Raw genomic sequence first — 21,894 nt, forward strand, 5'->3', positions numbered from 1 at the left:
TACACCTTCTCCAGTGCACTCACATCCTTCCTGTAATGTAGCTCCCAGAACTACACACAGTATTCCATCTTGGCTAACGAAAGTTCTGCATAGCTCTTATAATCTATGTTTTGATGTGTGAAGGCTGCGTTTACGCTCCCGTATGCTTTCTGAAATTGTGTGTTACCCTGTCCAGCCACAGTCAGGGATATGTGGAGAAGCACTCACTGAGCTTCCTCTTGTTCTGCCATTCATTTAGTCCTCCCCTGCCTGGTTCCTTCTTCCAAAATGCATCACCTCATATTTATCAGAGTTACATTCCATCTGCCATTGATGTGACCATCTGACCATTCCATCTGTATCTTCCTGTAACATAAAGCCTTCCTCCTCACTGCCAACCACCCAGCCAATCTTTGTATCAAACACAAACTTATTCATGTCACCCCCGCCCCCCCCCCCCCCCCCCCCACTCGTCCATATTCACAGCTGCATCCTTTATGATAAGGTTTAAAGTCAGGAAACACCAGCTTATAGTCCAACAGGTTTATTTGGAGGCACGAACTTTCGAAGCGCTGCTTCTTCATCAGATTGTGCGCTTTGATGAAGCACTTCGAAAGCTAGTGCTGCCGCAAAATCTTTTGGAGTATAACCTGGTGTCATGCAATTTCTAGCTTTGACCACCCCAGTACAACACCAACACTTCCGAATCAGAAATATTAAGAGGCACAACATTGATCCCCGTGGTACACCATTGGACACTCGCCTCCAATCACACAAATAGCCTTCTACAACCACCGTTTGTCTCCTACCATTAAAGTTAATTTGGTTGCGACTTGGCAAGTCACTAATGAATCCTACCTGTTCCCTGATTATTCTGTTCCGCTGGACACACTTGTAGAATATCTGGAGATTCTCACTTACCTTGCCAGTCAGTAGGTTTCCATGCACCTGTGTTAGTCAGTCCCCTCCACGTGAAGAATTTCCATCTTATTGCAGTCTTAACTGGCCTGTCCCAGATCCTGCCATTGTCTGTCTTGAATGTGGAATAGACAGCGAGGGAAGCGTTCTGTTAATTTCCAACTTGTCAGATGTTTTGTGAATTTTCTAAATTCACTGTGACCCACCTCTCATTGCTTAAATCTCTAGAGAACACAGGCCGAGTTTCCTCATCAGGCAATCTCACCATCTGAGGGATTAATCTGGAGAATTTCCATTGCACTTCCTCTGTGGTCAGTATATTCTTTCTGAGATTCGGTCACCAAAACTGTACACAATATTCCAGGTACAGCCCCGCCAACACGCTGTGAAACTGATTCAACATGTCTTTACATCAATGTTCTGACTCTCTTAAATGGAGGCGAAACAAACTTTAACTTTTCACTTACATATATTCCTCCAAATACCCTTCACATTCATTGCATTTACGAACTCACTGAGATCTTATAGGAACCCTTCCGAAAATCCAATATATGCCACTTCTACTGTTTCCCCATTATCTATACTGTACGAAACAACTTTGAACAATTCCGAAGTTTATCAAGTATGATTTCTCTATCAGAAATGCATGCTGATTCTCTTCATTGTTGCTTTTAATTTCTGAAATAGCAAAAACGTCACCCTGTGTAATAGATTCTAACAGTTTCCCTACAGATGTCAAGTTAACTGGTCTGCAGTTCTCCACACTATGTATTTTACCCTTTGTAGCTGTTTGGATCCCTTCCATTCATCGATCGTGCTTGGTTCACGTTTATCCACAATAGTTTCCAGTCTCTACAGAATGTACAGGAAAATAAAACACAGTCATCAACAGCGCAATTAATACTACTATTGGTGATTTATTTCCGACATTTTGATAGGAAGTACATCTGTTTCGTCAGACTTAGCAATGCTCAATCCAGCTCCATGTTCAAGTACTACCTTGTTACTGATATGAATTGACTTTATATCTTTAGCTCCAGGAATCCGATATGATCACTTGGTATTACTGGCTGATTTTTTGGATCTTCCTCCATGAAGACAGATGGCTGTTTTCTTGACCATTTCCCTGTTCTCCACAATGACCTCTCCTCTCCCGATTACAAATTTTCACATTTGACTTTGTTTTTATTTTGTTTCCTTTGAAATGTAGATCGCAGATTAATGTCGTCTTTGTGTTCCTGCTTGTTAGCATGTATTTTCTCTTTTTGATTTCCTTTTCTGTTTCATGGCCTTCCTTTTTGGGATCGTTAACTTCTGAGAATTCTCAGGTTTCCACAACAGCTGGAATTCTTCTGAAGTCACTTCCTATGATTAACATATTTTCTAATTTGTTATGTTAACCATCATTGAGTCACTTCCTCACTCTTTGGTGTTTGTACCTGAAATAAATAGACGTATGTTTCAGACTTTGCAGTATTTCTAAATCCTCCTGGTCCTGACCAGTTATATTCAGGAACACCGCAGGAGGATGGGAGGATAGAGAAGAAATTGCGGGAGCACTGCTTGGCTCTTTTCTATCATCACTGGCCAAGGATTGAGGTCCTGAACAATTGGAGCATAGGGAATGCTGAGCCCGTTCCCAAGAAATGCTGCAAAGATAAACCTGGGAACTAAAGACCAGTAATCCTAAAAGCTAGTGGGTAGGTTTTTTACGAAGATTCGGGGAGATTGGATATCCATGCACTTCGAAAGACAGGGTGTGATGCGGAGTAAGATTAGAATGGTGCTGGAAAAACAGAGCAGGTCAGGCAACATCCGAGCAGCAGGAAAATCGATGTTTCGGGCAAAAGCCCTTCATCAAATTCAGCATGGGAGTTTGTGCAAGGGAGATCATGACTGACAATTTTGTTGGAGTTCTTTGATAAAGTGACCAGCAACATTGAGGAGGTCCGGGCGGTATACGTCGTCTAGATGGATTCTAGTAAGGCCTTCAATAAGGTTCCAAATGGTACGCCACTCTGGAAGGTTAGATCGCATGGAATTGAGGGGGTAGCTGTCAAATTAGGTACAATATTGACTTGATGGTAGGAAGCAGAGATTAATAATGGAAACATGCTGGTCAGACTGGAGGCATGTGAATAGTGGAATGCCTTAGGGGTTGATGCTAGGACCACTACATATTCATATATCAATGATTTACATGAGAATCTACAGGCATGATTTGTAAGTTTGAAGACGGCAATAAAACAGGCGGCATTGTGGAGAGTGAGGAAGGTTATCAGAAATTTCAGAAATTACAGCAGTATCTTGATCAGCTGGGGAAGTGGGCTGAGAAATGGTAAATGGATTTTAATATTGATCAGTGTAAGGTCTTGCATTTTAGAAAGTCAAATCAAGGTTGGAATTTCATTGTGATTGGTTGGGTCCTAAGGAGTGTACTGGAACAGAAGGACCCTGGAATTCAGGTGCACGGTTCTCTGGAAGTTGATTCAGAGATAGACAGTGAAGAAAGCTTTTGGCACACTGGCCTTAATCGGTTTATATCACTGAGGATCGAAATTAGGGAGCTATGTTGCAGTTATACAGGATGCTGGTGAGGCCATATTGGTAGTGTTATGATCAGTTTTGTTTACTTTGCTATTAGAAGGACGTTATTAAACCGGAAAGAGTGCAGAAAAAAATTACAAGGATGTTGCCAAGGTCTCAATGGTCTGAGTTATAGAAAGAGGTTGGACAAGCTATGATTTGTTACTTTTGTGTGCATGACACTGAGGGAGGATCATATTGAGGTTTATAAGATCATGTCAGGCATGGATAGAGTGAATGCACCCAGTCATTTTCCCCAGGGTTGGGTAATCACAGACTAGAGGGCATCAGTTTAAGATTAGAGGGGACAGAATTAAAGGGAGCCTTTTTAACACAGGAACTTTTACGCATATGGAATGAGAAGTGGTTGAGGCGGATACATTAACAAAATTTAAAAGGCATTTGAACAAACACATGGATAGGAAAGGATTAGAAGGATACAGGGCAATGGCAGGGAAATGGGGTCAGCGTGGATGGACATTTTGGTCGGAATGGACCAGTTTGGTCTGGTGGGCCTGTCTCCGTGCTGTTAGACTCTATGGCTCTAACAACCATTGCTTACCACTGAATGTTACATTGTACTTTCCAAATTCACTGAAAATATCTTGACACTCTAGCCTCCAGTCTTCCATGATGTTTATCTAGAATATTCAAGCATTCTATATTGTATACAGACACCTTGGAAAATGCATCTTATATATGCCATTATCCCTTAAAAGCTGCTTCAGACCAAGGTTAATAATTCGCCATTCTGACCATACAACATCAGATTCAAAATAACCTGCTCTCTAGTTTGCTTCACAACGTACTCTTCAACCCACCTCATATACACTTACCGAACTTATTTTTCACAGCTGTGTCATAGTTAACACAGCTTAGATACAACTTGAGGCCATTCAATAAGACTGCGGTATCCACAATACTTGCCTATCTAATTTCAAGAGCATATGATGCTCAGATTTTCTGCTACCGTTTTGGTTTTGATATATGACACACCAATATTTGCTTCTCCTTGCTATCTGTAAACTCTACCGAAACTGATTCTGTGGAAGCTGAGGGACAGGTCTGTGTCGTTATTAGTGACCAACTTGGACAAGACATTCAGGGATGCTTACCTCGACGCTAAGATGATCTGAAGAAATGGCCCACAATACTGGACAAACAACAATATCCTCCTCACTCTGTTAGGATACGAGTTACCATATACTCTCTGCTCCCTCACATTCACTGTATATCTGTTATGGCACCTAACCCGAACAAGGTTCATGCTCTGTCTCTAAATAAGGCTCAGGCACTACCACTCTCACTATTGAATTCAGCAACTAATAATACTATATGGATTCAAAACTGTCGACTGACCCATTCCAGCAACCTCACAACTCCCCCCACCTACACCAACACAAACAGTCGGGTTACCCAGTCCCACTCTCCCTCCAACCCTTTCTCCCATTCGAGGAGAAACAGCCTGAATAGGATAGAAAGGGCCAAGCCGTTTAGTGGATTGCCCGATATGCGTTACCTCACTCCCCTCCACCCTCCATGTGCGGAGAACTCTTGAAGAGCTGGAGAGGACCAAGACGCCTCGTGTGGAGAGTCTGAAACTTCCACGTCCTACTGACCAGTTAAGGAGCAATGTTCAGTGAAAGACGATTCTCAAAGTAAACCCACTGACAGTTCCAACAACAGTCCTTACACTTCCAAAAAAAAAACACAGATACCTCCCTGCACAGAGATGCAGACACAGAAATATATAGATGAACACACACACAATACTTAGAGGAGATAGGTATACATACACGTATAAACACACAAATATATGTGCAGTCACATACAAATCGACAGAAATACAGATCGAAACACAGGCTGAAACACAGACGGACTGATGTAGACCGTAAACACACAGATAACAAGCATATGGACACAGACACACACAAACACAGGTACACACACACACATACAGACACAAACAGAGGCACACACACACACACACACACACAGACACACGCACAAACACTTACTCACATACAGATACACAGAGGCACAGACACTATTGTCATTAAGACACAATTCAATATGTTTTTGATTTGTAAGGAGATCAAGGATTCTAGATAGAAGACAGAAGAATGAGGTCATGTACAAATAAGAAATTATTGAACGGAAGTTCCGACTCAATAAGCTGAATGGCCTCAATCTGCTCATTTCCTTAATGCTCCTGCGGTATTATGCTGTCAGGCATTCTCTTCCTGAGACAGCAGCAGAGGCTGGGTGCGATACATATTTGATTGGGAAGGGGCAGTGGGAATGTGGGGTAGGTTTGGAGTCCAGAATGGATTATGTTCCAAATTCTCAATTATTCTGTCCATATGTCTGAAAAGAGGTGGTGATTTGATGTTCAGTTAACACCGTTTTAAAATAACAATCCGACAATGAAATAAGGACGTCCCTTTCACTTTAGTGTTGTGCTACCTGTGGTGTTCTCATCCTCAGGAGCAGTGAAGACTCGGTTATTGAAGATATTCAAGGCTGAGCTCGACTGATCTTTACTGGATAGAAGGGTCAGTGTTTATTGGGAACAGACAGGAAATGGATGGTCAGACACACTCTGATTAGCCATGAACATTCTGAATGGAGAAGCCGAATGGGCAACTTCTTCCCCTATCCCATGTGTTGTTCCCTCAGTCCACTCCTCGATGCTGTTACAGGGTTGAGGAAAACTCTATTCAGTCAGACAGGATCGTTACAATGACACAGGAGAAGACCATTCTGCCCCTCTAAGGAATTACACAGGAATATAGAATGAAGTACACTAAACAGTCCAGGAGGAGGCCATTCAACCCACCTGAGCTGCTACACAGGAACAGTGAAGCTGTCGCTAACAGGAAATAGAGAATAGAGATAAATGTTTATTTTCAGGTTGCAAAACTGTAACTGATGGAGTTCCTCAGGGATAACTGTGGGATCATCAATGATCAACAATCTGTATCAAAGACCTGGAGGAAGGAGAGGGAATGGCTTGGAGCTCAATTAGCTCGTACACTAAGATGGTCATTCAATGTGTTGTCAAATGGAGATAGTGAGTCTGCAATGTGATACCAGCAGGGAAGGTTAGTGAGCAAACCTTCTGCAGAAATAACATAAGGTAAGTTGTCTATTTTGGCATGAAAGATGAAACAATGGTAAACAATTCAAATGGAGAGAGATTGCCGAACTCTGTGATACAGGAGGTTTCCATGTTCTTGCGACATGAATCATATGAAGTCAGATGCAGCAAGTGATTTGGAAGGTAAGTGGAATGATGCTGTTTTTGGCAAAATGTATCAGGTTTAATTGCAAGAATGTTTTACTGCATCTGTACAGGGCATTGCTGAGACCACATCTGATGCACTGTGTACAGGATTGATCCCCTAAACTAAAATAAAAAGATGTAATTATTTTCGAAGATTTTCAAAGAGGTTTCCCTTTATTCATTCCTGGAATGCCGGCCTTTTGTTATGGGGGATTATCCGTTTTGATCTCAGCTGAGAAATAGTATTGAACCATCCATGACTTTCTGAAAAGTGTATCAGCTGGATGCATATTATCTCCTGTCAGCGAGAGTAAAGCTAGAGAATAAACTTTAAGAAAAAGATGCATTGATATTAACACACATACTATGAAGACACCTACCAATATTTACAAATTACACAGACACATGTAAGTATATCTTCAAATTAAAAAGTGGGGACTTTTTTGCGATTGGAAGGAATTGTGTACAACAAGAGCAATGACGCACCTGCATATAATCCACAATCAGATTTTCCAGAGAATGTTCCAGGAGATCGCACATGGTCCAGTTTGGTGCTCAGTTGACAAAATTGCATGTTCCAACACAGAGAGGGAGAAAAATGTTCCCTGTCTGAGAAGCAGCAGCCGATTGATTCCTCTCTCTTACTTTGTTCCGCCCGATAGCAAAGTGTGAGTCCAGAAAATCCTTGCGTCATCTTTACCACTTGTGAAGGATTCCTGGTGAGGATTCATTGGAATCTCTCCACTGCCTGAAATGAAGGGAATTTAGCCAAATTCCACTGTTCCAGAAAGGAATCCCACTACCAGTTGCTTGTGTGAGCAGAATAACTTCAAAGGCAGAATGATATTTGAACCACTCTATCATTTTACCATTTGTTTTGAGTTCAAATTTCTGTGTCTCACATTTTTCTAGAAAATGGCCTGGTCTGAGACCTAAATCATTGGCCACAGCATTCAACTGGCAGCAATAAGATAGGTGTAACTGGAGGAGTGGGACTGGAAAAGGACATCGTAATCCTCCAACATTTGTTGGAACACAAACGAGAAATTCTCAAAGAGCTGTTCAAGCGTAAATTCCCTTCCCCAGAGGACTGTGGTGCCTGGATGTTTGCATTTATTCAAATTTGTTTTTGGTATGTAGTAAAATGGTGTACAGACAGAAACCTGCTGCTGTGACCAAAAGCACATGAAGCGGTGACAAAGTATCTAATAGCCCACTCCTGCTGCTCAGTCCTGAGTTGCCAGGATCTGTTCAACCACTCACAACTCCTACAAGGAGCAGATGGAGACCACTTGCTCCAAATACCTGATCAACAGTAATACAGGATCTCATCAGTCCCTCAAGACTGTTAGACATAGTTTGGTGTCCGTTGGAAAATGTTACTTGGTTTGAAAGATGCCTCTGATCACCTTTCTAGAGTGTTTCCTCTCTGCAACTTTGGTTCATTTGTTGGAGATATTATCGATCCAGATTCACTGTGAATAGATTCCCCACACCTCAACCAGAGATGACGCACAAAATACTTCACTCTCACTGATTGCAACATTCAATAAAAGAACATTCATGAAAATTACAGCCATTAACTTTGTAATTACTGAATATGAGGACAAAAGGAACAGGATCAGGTAATTTGGATGATCAAGCCACTGCATAATATCATGGCTGATCTACTGTTGACAGGAACTCCTCTGTAATGCCCAATTCTTCACACCTTAACTCTCTGACAGGTCAAAAATCCATCTATCTCCTCCTCAAATGCTTTCAGTGATATAGCTCCCCTAGCTCTCTCGCCCAGATAAGTCCTGACAGTGATTACCTTCGGTGAGAGGAAAGCCCTCCCTACACATACACTAACACCTATTGATATGAGCAAGAGGTGAACACAGGGGCTCAGGAAAGAGCCAATGGCGTTGATACCAAGGCAGTATTTGTCTGAGGATGGCATCGGGACCACCTACTTGTTTGATCTGAATGTGGATCAGATGTAACCTTCCCACTGGACGGGGTCTTTCTGAACACAAATAAAGAGGTTTGTGAGCATCCTACTGACACGTGAAACCCAATAATGCACATATCGTAAATTGCTGCCAGTTCAGGTTCATACCGTCCTTTTTGTGTATATCCTACCGACCCTGGAATCCCAATGATCCACATATCGAAAGTGCTGCCTCTCCGACCAGCACTTTGGCCGTGTATTTAACTGTACGACCTTAAGATTCCTAACCTCACTCGCACGTGACATATTCTAATGTCTCCAAAATTCAAATATCCTTTCAGCACAACTCCAGCAAGGTCTTTTCTTTAAACTGGTAGACTTGATAATAAAAACGTAAGTGTGATGTCAGGAAAGTGAGACCACTGAATCAGTCCAATGACCACCGGATCTGATACCTATCCCCACCACCAAACCTGTTTGACAAGGTATACATATGGACCATCTATTTACAGATGGACGAGGATAAACAGAAGATTAGAAAATGTCAGATCAGATGGATGTAATTCAGCCTGTTTACTTAGCTTTTCTATTCAATTGGATTCTAGTTATTCTGTTCCTTTCAATGGCAGGGTCTTTACCCAGCAATGCCAGCTGGTCAGAAAGTTCCCACTGTCGTTGTGTGCACAGTGCTGCGAAGGGAGTATCTAGTGCCAGGCAATGGGGTGTGGGGAGTCCCAGGGGTGGCATAAAGAAATGCTGCATGTAGTGCTGATGGACCGAGGGAACTGAGAGAGATGGAATGGACATCCAGTGACACTGCACTCAGACAAGTGGCAGGGCAAGATTCCTAAACACCCAGAGCAATCAGCGAACCACGGCTGCTTTTTCAAAAACCTGTCACATTTGCTGCATTTCTCAATCGAACAAAAGCAAAAATACTGTAGATGGTAGAAATCTGAAGCAAACACAGAGACGTACTGTGGAGAGAGAAAAGAATTAATTCTCTCAATGCAGGCACGGGAAAAATGTACAAAGTCCACACAAACAGGGTCCAGAGATTGGAAATGAACCCAAGTCCCTAGCACAGTGAGGCAGCATTGCTGTGTCACCAGGCTGCCCAATGATGGATAATTGGGGATAGTATAATTAAAAGCATAGATACTGTTCTCCGTGATCGGGATTAAGAGTTCTGAAGGTTGTGTTGCCTACATGGTGCTCGGGTTTGGGATATATCATCTGGGTTTCAGAACTTGGAGCGGGAGGGGAACGATCCAGTAGTCAGGGTCCGTGTAGGTACCAACAGCTGGACAAACAAATGACAATGAGAAAAGCGACGGGTAATACAGGATGGAACTATTATATCGGAATACATGCAGTATAAGGAATAAGGTAAATGAGCTTGTGACTCATCCATAAATTGGCAGGTACGACATAGTGGGCATTACAGTGACATCGGTGCAAGAGGATCAGGACTGGGAGCAGAATATTCAAGGATATTCATCCTGTTGAAAAGATAGGCAGGTGGGAAGAGAGATAGAGTTGTCACAGTATTAAGAATGGAATTTAAACATGAATCATTAATAAGAAATTAAATAAAATCAGATGGTGTAGAATCTGTGTCTGTAGAATTGTGGATACAAAAAGCTGAAAAAATGCATTTGGAGTTATATACAGGGAACTGGAGTGTAAGATACACCAGGAGCTAGAAAGATCTGCAAGAAAGGCAAAGTTACGGTGATAATGTGGGATTTTACTATACTGATGGACTGGGAATTCACATTGATAGCGGTTGGCAGGAATGTGAATTTGTGGAATGTCGATGAGATGGCTTTTTGGAGCAGCTTGTGCAGGAAGACTAGATGAGAGGAGCTTAAGGTGACAGTGATCATAATATGATTGAATTTACTCTGCAGTTTCAGATGGAGAAGTTAGAATCAGAAGTAATGGTATTACAGCTGAATAAAGGCATTTACACAGACATGAGGAGCTGGGTAGAGTTGACTGTGAGACTGGCCCAGTGGGAAAGACAGTGATACGTCAATGGCAGGAGATTTTTGGAGTAATTCAGGATACAGTAGAGATTTATCCTGAGGAAAAAGAGGCTTGTATAGGGAGGATGGGACAACCATCGATGACTGGGGAAGTCAGGTATAGCATAAAAGCAAAAGAGAAATGATATAATGTGACAAAGTGCAGTGGGAGACCTGAGGATTGGAAAGCTTACAAAGACAAAACAGAGGGCAAACAAAATAAAATAAGGAGGGAGATTATTAAATATGGGGGTAAGCTAGCCAGTAATATAAAGGAAGACAATAACAGTTTATTTCGATATATAAAGTACAAAAGAGTGGCAAAAATGACCACTGGATTGCTGGAAAATGACACTGGGGAGATAGCAGTGGGGAACGAGAAAATGTCCAAGGAACTGAATAATTACTTTGCATCAGCTTTCGTGGTGGAAGGCACGAGAAAACACTTTAAACATTCAAGAGACTGAGGGGCCAGAGCTGAGTATGATGGCCCCCACCATGGAGAACATTCTAGTAAAAAAATGTAATATCCGAAGGTGTTTAAATGACCTTGACCAGATGGACTACATCCCAGTATTATAAGGGAGATAGCTGAAGAGGGAGTGGAGGCAATCGTGGTGATCTTTTAGGAATCACTAGAGTAAGGAACGATCCCAGAGACACTGGAAACCTTCTAACCCTTTTTTAACAAGGGAGTAACGAAAAAGACAAAATATATACGTGAATAGTTTATCCCCTGTCGTGGGTAAGTTCCTGGAAACCATTGTGAAGGGTGAGATTTCTAAATACGTGAAAGGATTTGGTGAAATAGGGCAAAGTCGGCATGATTTCATCAAGGGAAGTTAACGCCTGACAGATCTATTAGAATTCTTTGAAGGGGAAATGAGCAGCTCGACCAAGCACAGCCAATGGATGGTATCCACCTGGAATTCAAGAAGGCCTTTGACAAGGTGTCTCCACAGGAAATTACTGAGTATGATAAGGGTCCGTGTTGTTAGAGGCGCGGAAGTAGCATGGAAAGAAGATTGTCTGTCTGGCAGAAAGCAGAGAGTGGGGATAAAAGAGTACTTCTCAGGATGGCAGCCGGTGACAAGTGGTGATCCAGAATGCTCCGTGTTGGAATCAGAACTTTTGACTTTTTGCATTAACAATCTAGATGAGGGAATTGAGGGCAGACTGGCTAAGTCTGAAAACGATACAAAGATGGGGAGATGGACAGGTCATATTGAGGAAGCGGAGAGGATGAGCGAGGATTTGGACAGGTAAAGAGATTGTCAGATGCATTCCAACGTTGGAAAGTGTGAAGTCATGCACTTTGGCATGAAGAATAGAAGCATAGTCTATTTTCGAAATGGTGAGAAAATTCAGAAATCTGAAGTGCAAAGGAACTTGGGAGTGATGGTGCAGGGTTCTCTCAAGGTCAGCTTGCAGGTTGAGGCAGTAGTTAGGAGTGAAATTGCTATTACGGTTGGGAGCATTTACTACGAGAAGAATTGAATATAAGAACTGACCATAGAATGGTGAATCTTTGAAATTTATTGCCACAGAAGGCTGTGGGGACAGGTAATTTTGTATATTTGAGACGGAGATAGATAGTCTTTGATTATCCAGGGGATGAAGGGTTATGGGAAGAAGGTCGGAGAATGGGTTTGAGAAACCTATCAGCGATGATTGAATGACGGAGCAGACCCGATGGGCTAACTGCCCTAATTTATGCTCCAATGTCTTATAGTCTTCTGGTCTAAACCTTAAGAATGTATCTTGCATCTCTGAGAAGGTAGATTCACGTTCTTCATGAAGGTCAGAAGCTGTTGGGAATAGTTAACTGTTTTAGAATGGAGGTATTCTGGCAACTGTCGGGGTGGTGGATAATATGACATTCAGTGCAGGATCACACACCAACTGCACTGTATTAATGTGGGGAGAGTTTATTCAAAACCTGGATCTGTCTGTCTATCAATGGGGAGTAGGGGTTTGGGTGGGTGGGTGTAACATCCGCCCAGGCACTTAAACTATCCTGAATCATGCATCCTGAGCGAAATAGCAGTCATGGAATTTATCACCTTCTCATTGACTGTTTAGAATATAAGGAGTGATTGTCCATCCCTCTCAGGGTTCAATGTAATCACCTCTTATACTCTCACAGCGCTGCAGAACAACCTTCACTCACTCCTCATGATGCCATTATCCAGGGATTAATCTGCTGGAACTCCTCTTCACTCTCTCTGTGGGAAGGAGATCACTCCATATCAAGGAAAGAAAATCTGTGCACAATACCCCAAACACTGCCTCAATAGCACTCTCAGGTTTGATCACAATAATTCCTTTCCCTCACTTAGCTGGCTCCATTTCATTCGTGTGACACAGAAAACAATTCATTTGCAATGCACTGCCACTGACGTAGAATTTAAAGACATCCTCACATCTGTAGGCCAGCATCAATAACGCCAGAACTAGAGGTGCCCATGGAGATGGACATCACTCTTGGAAGAGACTCAGTCACAAAGAATACATCTAAAACAGTGTATGGCTACCTACCTGAATGGAAATGAGCCGTTGGGATGCAGGCAGAGGAAGGGAGCTGCCTTTCCTGTTGTTCTGCCCTCACGGGATGTGTGCAGCCATGGTCAAGCCAGCAGGTTATGGCGATCTTGAACTGAATGGCTGGTTCAGCTGTTCCACAGGACAATAAACAGTAAAACAAATTGCCGTGGGTTTGCAGTTAAACAGAGTCCTGACCAGAGAAGGATGACCCACTGCCTTCTCTAATGGGTATAAGGCAAGCCGATATCAACAGATTGTTATTCCGTGGCTTTAGCATACTAGCCAATGACGTGACCCACCATATACAGTCTGCCCACCTTTCAGATTTTGTGCAGAGAACAAGTTAAACATCTCAAGTGCAATTATTTTGCAATGGACACGTGGTTAGAATGGGACTTGAAACAAATGTATCTGGAATTAACAAAGGCACAAACGATGGTTTATTCAGGAATTGAACTGAGGCTGACGAGGAGACTGGGGCGTATTAATGGTGGTACTGGACAGGACTGGTATGTGGGGAGGGTATGGAGATGTACAATTTGCAGGAGAAAACGAATTAAAGAGGTTGAGAACAGTATGTTTTATCCTCACGGATTGGTAAGTAATTTGTAAATAATAGTTTGCTAGTTATAATTTCTAAGGAATGGAATCTTTGATTGGAGCTGCAAACGTTGGCTTGCACCTTTCCAAAATCTGCAAATCATGAGCATCGATTTAGTTCAGACCACTTCACTAAACAGACAGGGTGACTTAGCAGGAACACCAACTATAGCAAGGATAGGATAGTAACCAGCTTGAATAACCATCAGTACATCTTCAATCCGCGATGCTAATGATATCCAAGGTTGGGAAAGCCAGTACAGACCATAGGACAAACTCCTATCCATTGTTGGAACATTCCAGTCTAATGTTCCCACTTTCCCATCTCGCCTGCCCTTCTCTCTGAAGCTGCTGTTACTGCTGTTGGCCATGCTCCCGCTCATACTATGGAATACATCACTGAAAGCATTCCATTATTGATAGAAGAGAGGAAGTCTCTGGGGACGCATACGATCCATGGAGACTGACATCATTACAATCGCTGAACAAATAGCTCCAGTTAACCCCTTTGAATTCAATGCTACTTTATCAAAATTCAAAATAACGTTGAACATTTATGCATTCTGGGTGTGATATGCGAGTGTGACTGAAGGAAGGAATGTTGAAGATGGCAGATTGATTGTGTGTAATCATTCAGTCAGCCTTGGATATGGAAGTAATGCCCATGGTTTAATTGAACATAAACATGCTTCTCTGTTCATAAATACAGAAATAAATCCCATAACTACTGATCAGTCATTGCAAAATCAGTAAAACATTGAGAAAACATCTATCATCCAAGATCTGATAGCAAAATGTGCCAAAAAACCCGTGGGTTACAACAAGCAAACGGCATGGATACGTGAACAGCGAATTGCACATGACAAACACAGTCCAGATTGTTATTCCAGGATCAGGGAGGGCAGGTGTGGGTCATGCTGCTGATGTTATCGATGTTAAGGAACTGTCATGAAGTGTCATATCATGGACTTCAATTACATTGTGATTATGATATTGGGGCAAAGACAGAAGACAGAGAGGATTGGGGACATGACTGATTAGACTGGGTGGAGGGACAGTGATGTTCCCCATTTACAAGAATTGGAATGTTACACTTTATAATACATATGAAAAACAGATTCAATAATACATCAACAATGAGGAATTAACAGAGATAATATTAATGAAATGCGTTTATGCAATATAAAATACAGTAACAAAATGATTTTCTGCACACACCAATATATGCAAAGTAAAAAGAGATAAGGTTATTAAAATACACTCTTGATATTGAGCCATATAAATTAAAACGTGAATTACATAACTAGTAAAGTGGTGTGCAAACTTTAGCAATCATTATTTGACCCACAGCTAAGATCATGATTTCACCTCTGTCAGTGAATCCTCTCACTGAGAATCTCTGGCCTGGTCTCTCATACAGTATCGGTGAGGGGGGTGTGTGGGTGCGGGTGTCGTGGAGACTGGGTGGTGGTTATCATTTCCTGCTGCTCTTGGCACAGTCTATTTAAAAACTCTGCTATCTCCATGGAACCAATCTATTGGCCTAATGGGTTCTGTTTAGCTGTCAGTAACCCAGCTCTGTGATATTGTTGGAAATACATAATCTGGGATGACAGGTATTATCGGCACAGTGCTCACAGTGTACGGCGCCCAGACAAAGGGTTTGCCGTCCAGAAGAATTTCTGAATGAAACTTATAACTTCTGTCTGTCCATATTTATCTACGGTAATCAGTCTTCTGATCTACCTAACTTCACCCTCATCTAACACACTCCTCTCGAAGTCAGTCGCTCCCCTTTCTACACATGCTCAGTTTATCTCCCTTCACTTGCATTCTCTCTCTTTATTTCTCTCTCACACAATCTCTTTTCACACACTCTCTCTATCTCCAATTGTGCAGTTGGAGAGCTGGGCCGTGACGTTACAGATTGTGCTGGACTATAATTCTGCTGATATTGGTGGTCCACAGTGTCTTGTGGACGCTCAGTCTTGAGTTGCTAGATCTGCTAAACATCTGTGCCATTTAGCATGTTGATAGTACCACACAACACAATAGAGTTTATGGAGACAATAGACGTTGTCTCCACAAGGACAGTGTGATGGTCACTTTTACTGATACTCTCATGGACAGATACATCTGCAGTTGGTAGGTTGGTCAGGTATGTTTTTGGACCCTCTCGTTCTTTCCCTCACCATCTGCTGCAGACCCAATCTAGTAGCTATGTCCTTTAGGACCCGACCAGCGTGATCAGTAGTACTGCTGCCAAAACCATTCTTGATTGTCGACTTTGAATTCCCCCAGATCAGAATACACTTTGTGCCCTTGCCACAATCAGTGCTTTCTCCAAGTGTTGTTTAACATGGAGGAGGACTGATTCAGATGAGGAAAGACGTTACATGGTAATCAGTGAGAGACTCCTTTGTCCATGTTAATTTCTGTTATTTCCATAAGGTATTATTCCGTGAGTATGGCTATGTCGGGATGTTTCTTGACTAGTCTGTAAGGCAGTTATTCCAATGTTGGCACTAGGCCTCAGATGTTAGTGAGGAAGACTTTGCAGGTTTGACAGTGATGTTTCTAATGTTGACTTTTCCGGTGCCCATTTCGATGCCAGGTGGTCCATCCCGTTTCATTTGTTTGAAACTTTGTAGCAATTGGAACAACTGAAAGATCCATTAGACCATTTCAGGGGGCGATTGGGAGTCAATGACATTGCTGTGGGTCTGGAGTTGCATGTCAGCTAGACCAGGTGCGGATTCCTTCATTTCAGGATATTAGTGTACGAGGTGAATTTTTCTGACAATCGGCAATGAATTCATTCTCAGCAGAAGACTCTTAATTCCAGTGATATTTTTACATTATTGAATTGAATTTCCGCCATCTGCCGTGGCGGGATTCAACCTGGATCCACAGAACAGGAGCTGATTTTTCTGCATTGATAATCTATTGGTAATACCATGAGACCTACCTGGAACGACGTGTTGTTCTCAGCTGCCATTTCTTGTGTTACCCTGTTTTTCATTCATTGCTTATGTTTTTCTGGAATCTCATTCTTCATAAAGTCCTGATTGAAATACACATTTATGAACGTCTTCTCCAATGCTCGAACATATAAAGATAAAATGTTCATCTGCTGAAGCTTCCAAACATAGATACATGTATGCCAGATAGCATAAACAGCAAGGCACAGACAGAGCTTAGCGATCATAGAACCAATGCATCAGAATTAAGCTCTGCAGTCCTGCTAATCCGATCGTGAAGGGTGGCAGACGATCTAACCACACACCGGAGTAGGGGTCTCCACAAATATCCCCAACCTCAATGATGGAAGAGCCCAGCACATCCATGCAAAATATAATGCTGAAGCTTTCGTTGCAATCTTCGGTCAGAAGTTTTGAGTGGATGATACATTTCGACCTGCTCCGGTGGTCCCCATCATTATAGATAACAGCATTCAGGAAATTTGATTAACTGGTATCAAGAAACGGTTGTAGGCACTGGATACTGCAAAGGCTATGGGCCCTGGTAACATGCTGGCAATAGTCCTGAAGACTTGTAATCCAGAACATCCCGCTCCCCTAGCCAAGCTGTTCCAGTATGTTTGCAAACCGACAATGGGGAAAAGCAGCTCAAGTGTGTTCTGTACATAAAACGCAGGACAAATTCGACCCGTCCAAATACCACCCAATCAGTGTACCCTCTATCATCATAAAATGATGGAAGGTGTCATCAACAGTGTTATCAAGCTGAACCTGCTCAGCAATAATCTGCTCAGCGACGCCCAGTTTGGGGTTTGCCTGACCTCGTCACAGCCTTGGTTCAAACATACAAAAGGGAACTGAATTCCAGCCCTTGACACCAAGGCTGCATTCTGCCAAATGTGACATCAAGGAACCCACGCAAAAACGGTATCGTGGGCCAACACTCCATTATTGGAGTCATACCTGACAGATAGGAAGATGGTCATTGTTGTTGGAGGTCAGTCATCTCAGCTCCAGAACATCTCTGCAGTAGTCCCTTCGAATAATGGCCTAGTTCCAAACATCTTCAGCTGCTTCAACAATAACCTTCCTTCCAACATAAGGTCAGAAGTGGGGATATTCGATGATGACTGCACAATGTTCAGCACCATTCGCAAATGCTTAGATATGGAAGCAGGCCATGCTCAAAGCAACAATATCTGGGCAATATCCAGGCTTGGGCTGGCAAGTGGCAAGTAACATTTTCACCACATAATTTCAGACAATGGCTGTCATCAATAAGAAACAATATAACCACTTTGCATTCAGCAGCATTATCATCACTAATCTCCCCCACTATCAATATCCTGGGGGGTTTCATTGATCAAAAACTCAACCGGACTCGCCACATGAATATAAGACCAGATCAGAGGCTAGGAATATTGCAGGAGTGACTCACCTCCTGACTACCCAAAGCCTGTCCATCATCTACAATGTACAAGTCAGGAATGAGATGGAATATCCCCAGTTGCCTGAATAGTGCAGGTCCAACCACACTAAAGAAGCTTGACGCAATCCAGGACAAAACTGCCCATTTGATTTGCACCACATCCACAAGCATCCATTCCCTTCACCATAGTCACTCAGGAGCAGCAGTGTGCACTATCTACAAGACACAATGGAGAAATACTCAAAGATCTTCAGACAGCTCCTTCCAATCTCACAAACACTTCCATCTGGAATGACAAGGCCAGTAGACGTTTGGGAACACCACCACCTTCAAATTCCCTCCAAACAAGTCAACATCCTGATTTCGGAATGTATTGCCGTTCCCTCTCTGTTGCTGCGTGAAAACCCTGGAATTCCCTCTTTAATCACTAGTGGTCACCGCACAGCAGGTAGGTTGTAGCAGTTCTAGAAGGCAGCTCAGCACCACCTTCTCAAGGGCAACTGGGGACGGGCAAGAAATGCTGGGCACATCCAGCGATGCCCACATTCAAAAAAGACTTAAAAAAAAAGTTCCAAGTTGAGCATCTCGAAGGGACAAGTTATCTGATTTGAACACGAAAAGGAAAACAGTCTTTCTAATATTGAACATTTTCGTCTTTTCGATGACTTATTGTTGCTGAGTGTTGTGGTAAATTGCTTCTGTTTTAGTTAAATCAACAATAATGGCGTAACAAGATCAATCCACCGAAAATACCAGACAGAAAATTACAATCATTGTAGAGAGAATGTACTCCCGCCAGATGAGACTCTCTGATAGCAGCTCATATTCAAAATATTAATGGGATACTGGCTGACACTGAATCCTCCCACCGTCCATATCACAGGGGTTACCATTGACCAGAACGTGAAGTCAAATCAGCATTCAAATGCAAGGGTTACAAGAGCAAGTCAGAGACGTACAAGTCCATACTGAATAATAGACCCTATGACCTAAACGGCATGAGATATAGCAATAGATTTAGGCCATTCAGCCCATTCCTTTACTCCGATATTGTGCCATTTTGTCATTGACTCTATGAAAAGTGGAAATATCTTCTACACACTGACTGTATCAATCTTTTCAGTAATCCATTAGTTTCAATCAGATCCCCTCACCCTCCACCATTCTTCTACATTTCATCATGTACACACACTGCCGCTCATATGACAAGTCGTAATCCCCAGGATGGATCACCTCCAACACCAGCAGATCTTTCTGCAGAGATAGTGTCCAAAACAGCTTACTATTGGCCGAATTACATAGCCCATTACATCCTCAGCAGTATGTCTCCCGTCTTGCTTTCTTGGTCTCTTGAAATGAATGTGAACATTGCTTTTGCTTTCCTAACCTCCAACTGAACATGCACTTTAACCATAGGAGAGGACGAGTGTTTCAAAATGCTTTTGTGCTTCAGATGTAATGGATCCTATTAGAACATAGTGTCTCCTCTATTCTGCCTACCAAAGTCCATATTTTCACACGTTCCCATATTGTGTTCCATCAGCCACGTATTTTCCCACAGTCCTAAACTGTTCAAGCCTTTCTGCATCTTCCCCACTTCCTCAATATCATCTGCAAACTTAGCAAAACTGAACTCAAGTCCCTTGTTCATTTGTTCATATATATATTTCCTGGCTCCCTCAGGACTGTCCGCCATCTACAAGGCACAACGGTCAATGTGCTTGACTCAATTCAGGTTGAAGAAGTGGCTTGACTTGAATTACACCTGTAAAGTCTTCAGTCCCTGCACCACTGACTCTCAGTAGAACACATCCTACCCCCTTTTGTTGTGAGTTTACTTCATTATGGTGCAGAATCCCAGTCTATTGATCACACTCCGTCTCAACAGTAACTGAGTGGTGCTCACACCAACCATGACACTGTGTATTGATGACGATGGAGGGAGGTCGGCGAGGGGACGTCTATGATGAACAACTGTGTGACTGCCAGGCTGAAACCAGCCTCGGATGTACCTGTGCCCGCTGTCACCGCTGCAGGTATGATCAGACTTCCTGCAGGTCAAATCATGGAAAGCAACGGGCCTGGATAGTGTTCCCAGCTGAGCACTCAGATCCTGTGAGGACCAACTGGCAGAGGTATTCACATACAATTTCCTCTCCCTCCCACAAGCTCAAGTCCCAATCTGCATCAACCTTGTAAGTGAGAAAGCTCATGCTTTAATGACTTGATGATTACCGCCCAGTGGCTCGAAATAAACATGGAGTGATTTGAAAGGCTGGTTATGGCACCACACACTCCAATCTCCCAGCCTAACTTGATCCCCTATAATATGCTGACTGATGTAACGGATCCACTACAGATGCCATACCCCAAGCCCTGCACTCATCCCTAAGGCATCTGGACAACAAAGACACCTACACCAGACTCTGCTCATTGATGACAGCTCCACCTTAAACATCTTTTTCTCCAGACTAATCTCAAATTCGTGACCTTAGCTCTACCTCTGCAACTGGATCTCCCGGTTTACTGAACACTAGACCACAACTAGTGAAGATAGGTATCTGCACCTCCACACACACACAATACTCAACACAGGAGCTCCTGGAGGAGGTGTCCCCAGCCCCCCACGGTACTCCCTGTACACACACGGCAGTGTCCCTCAGCCCCCAACTGTATTCCCTGTATATGCACAGCTGTGTACTCACCCCGACTGTATAGCCTGTACACGAAGAGATGTGCCCTCAGCCCCCAAGTGTACTCCCTGTACACATATAGCTGTGTCATCAGCCCGCTCCTGTACTCCCTGTTCACACACGGCTGTGTCGCTCAGCCCCCTACTGTATTCCCTGTACACCCACGGCTTTGTCAACAGCCCCTTACTGTACTCCTGTATAAACACGGCTGTGTCATCAGACCCTTACTGTACTCCCTGTACACACAGGGCTTTGTCATCGACCCGACTGTACTCCCTGTACACACACGGCTTCGTCACCAGCCCTTACTGTACTCCCTGTACACACACGACTTTGTTATCAGCCCCCTACTGTGCTCCCTGTACACACACGGCTGTGTCCCCTCAGACTGTACTCCCTGTGCACACACGGCTTTGTCATCAGCCCCTTACTGTACTCCCTGTACACACACGGCTGTGTCATCAGTCCCCTACTGTGCTCCCTGTACACACACGGCTGTGTCCTCAGCCCCCTACTGTACTCCCTGTACACACACGGCTGTGTCCTCAGCACCCTATTGTACTCCCTGTACACACAGGGCTGTGTCCCTCAGCCCCCTACTGTACTCCCAGTACACACACGGCTTTGTCATCAGCCCCCAACTGTACTCCCTGTACACACACGGCTGTGTTGCCAAATTCCAAGCAATGCCAACTGTAAGTTTGCTGATGCCTTCACCAAAGCAGGAGGGATATCAAACAACGATGAGTCTGAACACAGAAAGGAGATAGTAGGTTTGATGGCATGGTGGAATGATAATAACCTCCCTCTCAAATTCGCAAAAGTAAAGAACTGATCATTGGCTTTCGAACGAACGGAGAGGAACAAGCCACTATCTCCATCAACGGTCGAGAGAGTGCAGGGCGTCAAGAC

This window comes from Hemiscyllium ocellatum, unplaced genomic scaffold (assembly GCF_020745735.1).
Source record: "Hemiscyllium ocellatum isolate sHemOce1 unplaced genomic scaffold, sHemOce1.pat.X.cur. scaffold_124_pat_ctg1, whole genome shotgun sequence".
Lineage (NCBI taxonomy): Eukaryota > Metazoa > Chordata > Chondrichthyes > Orectolobiformes > Hemiscylliidae > Hemiscyllium > Hemiscyllium ocellatum.